At 47.0% G+C, this 2,726-nt stretch overlaps 1 pseudogene; it reads right to left on the minus strand.

Annotated features, from left to right (window-relative positions):
- Nucleotides 1-330: 330 nt before the first annotated feature.
- The window catches only part of LOC108300499, a 15,255-nt pseudogene continuing 12,859 nt past the window's right edge, over nt 331-2,726 (minus strand).

The following is a 2,726-nucleotide window of genomic DNA, read 5'->3' on the forward strand; positions in this document are numbered from 1 at the left end:
CCAGGCTAGAGTGCAATGGCATCATCTTGGCTCACTGCAACCTCCATCTTCTGGGTTCAAGCGATTCTCCTGCCTCAGCCTCCCAAGTAGTTGGGATTACAGGTGCCCACCACCAGGCCCAGTTAATTTTTTGTACTTTTAGTAGAGACAGAGTTTCACCATGTTGGCCAGGCTGGCCTCAAACTCCTGACCTCAGATGATCTGCCCACCTCCACCTCCCAAAGTGCTGGGATTACAAGCATGAGCCACCACACCCTGCCTGACATTTCTTAATCATAGCTATTTTTGATTTGTCATGTGTGTGTGTTGGTTTTTTTTCTTTTTCAGGGCTAATTCAGTTTATTTCTCTTGTATAAAAACCCTATGTTGTAGCCACAGCTGGAGCCTGGGTCCTCTGCATGGAGACTCTGGTGTGGGTCTTGAGGAGGTCGTCAGTGAATTCTTGATAGGGAGACTTGGTGAATACAGTCTTCTTCCAGAGGTCAGGGTCAGATAGCTATAGGTCTTAGAGATGGCATCAAAGGTGGCCTTCGGGAAGTTACCCAGGGTGGCAGTGCAGCCCCTGGCTGAGGTGTAGCAGTCATCAATATCAGCCATCATGAGCAGCTTCTTCGGCACAAGTGCCAAGACAATGGGCGCAAAGATGAGGCACACCAGCACCGAGCCGAAGCGGCCTGTCACCTTGCAAGGGAAGGTGTGGGGTTTGCCGATCTTGTTCCCCCAGTAGCCTCTGCACACGGGAACAATGGAGAGCTTGGCCAGGATGATGGCTCTACGGATGGCAGTGGCCACCTCCTTGGAGCACTTAACACCCAGACCAATATGGCCATTGTAGTCCCCAGTGGCAACAAACGCCTTGAACCCAGTGCGCTGGCCGGTACGGGTCTGCTTCTACACTGGCATAATCTTCAAAACCTTGTCCTTGAGAGAGGCCCCCAGGAAAAAGTCAATGGTCTCAGATTCCTTGATGGGCAGGGAGAAGAGATAGATATCCAGGGACTTGATCTTCGTGTCCCTGAGCAGGTGGCCCAGCTTGGTGACAGGCATCCACTCCTTATCCTCAGCCTTGCCTCCACGAGCTCCCAGCCTCTGCCCTGGCCCCAGCCCTGTTCACTTGAACCCGGGAGGCGGAGGTTGCAGTGAGCAGAGATCATGTCATTGCACTCCAACCTGGGCAAAAAGAGTGAAACTCCATCTCAAAAACTGCCAGGTGCAGTGGCTCATGCCTGTAATCCCAGCGCTTTGGGAGGCCAAGGTGGGAGGCCAGGAGTTTAAGATGAGCTTGGGCAACATAATGAGGCCTCATCTCTTAAGAGAAATAAATAATATCTAGCTTTTCAAAGCATACCAGAAGATGCAAGAAACTGATTTCCAGAATTAAGTTGGATTATGCATGCAAGGTTATCTCCTGAATTTCAACTTTTTAGCCTTTTAGGAATCCTGTTGCTGATTCCTATTCTTTATCTGTTATTCTAGTGTCTGCTCCCCTTACCTTCTCTAATCTTCTTCTTGACACCTAAGTATTTTAAATTTTTTAGAGATGGGGTCTCTCTTGGTTGTCTGGGCTGGTCTCAAACTCCTGGGCTCAAGCAATCCTCCTGCCTCAGCCTCCCACGTAGACTATAGACGCATGCCACCATGCCTATGTTGACACCTAAAAATTAACCTTGACTTTACTCACCCATTGAACATGTACTAAGAAATATTTGTTGTGCCAGGCATTCCCTGGCATTGAGGCTATAAGGAGAAATAAGACAAGGCACTTGCCATAGAATAATTCATATTTAGTCAGGGAGACTTATAATTAGTTCAAAGAGAGAGGTGTACATTATGATGGAAACACCAGTGGACTCTTGGAATTCAGAATTCAGGATTTTATCTTGAGAAAGACCTGAAAGTCATAATATATGGATTTGTATGTTTAATGAGGTGAAAATTTGAATGAAACTATCTTCAAGGTTGTTGTACAATGAAAGCAAAGCACTTAACCAGTAAGAAAGACCCAGATACCTACACAGGCTGTATATTTTGTTTTTGCTTTTGTTTTGATACAGAGACTTGCTCTGTCACTCAGGCTGGAGTGCAGTGGTGTGATCTTGGCTTATGGCAACCTCCGCCTCCTGAGTTCAAGAGATTCTCCTGCCTCAGCCTCCCAAGTAGCTGGGATTACAGGTGCATGCCACCACACCCAGCTAATTTTTTTTTGTATTTTTAGTAGGGACGGGGTTTCACCAAGTTGGCCAGGCTGGTCTGAAACTCCTGACCTCAAGTGATCCACCTGCATTGGCCTCCCAAATGGCTGGGATTACAGGCATGAGCCACCACGCCCGGCCACAGAGTGTATATTTTGCCCTGGCACAGAATTCTTTACTCTTCCTTAAGCACACTTTTGCACTAATTATAGATCTGAAGTGATGACTTAAAATACTTAGGTACATTTCATTGGAAAATTACGTGGTATAGTAGGGTTCTCAAAAATGAGGAGTTCTCAAAGACCTCAAGAAAATTTTCTTGGCTGAACGTGGTAGCTCATGCCTATAATCCCAGTACATTGGGAGGCCAAGGAAGGTGGATCATTTGAGGTCAGGAGTTAGAGACCAGCCTGGCCAACATGGAGAAACTCTGTCTCTTCTAAAAATACAAAAATCAGCTGCAGTGGCAGGGCCTGTAATCCCAGCTACTCAGAAAGCTGATGCAAGAGAATCACTGGAACCTGGAAGGCAGAG

The sequence above is a fragment of the Cebus imitator genome, unplaced genomic scaffold (genome assembly GCF_001604975.1).
Source record: "Cebus imitator isolate Cc_AM_T3 unplaced genomic scaffold, Cebus_imitator-1.0 Scaffold28, whole genome shotgun sequence".
NCBI lineage: Eukaryota > Metazoa > Chordata > Mammalia > Primates > Cebidae > Cebus > Cebus imitator.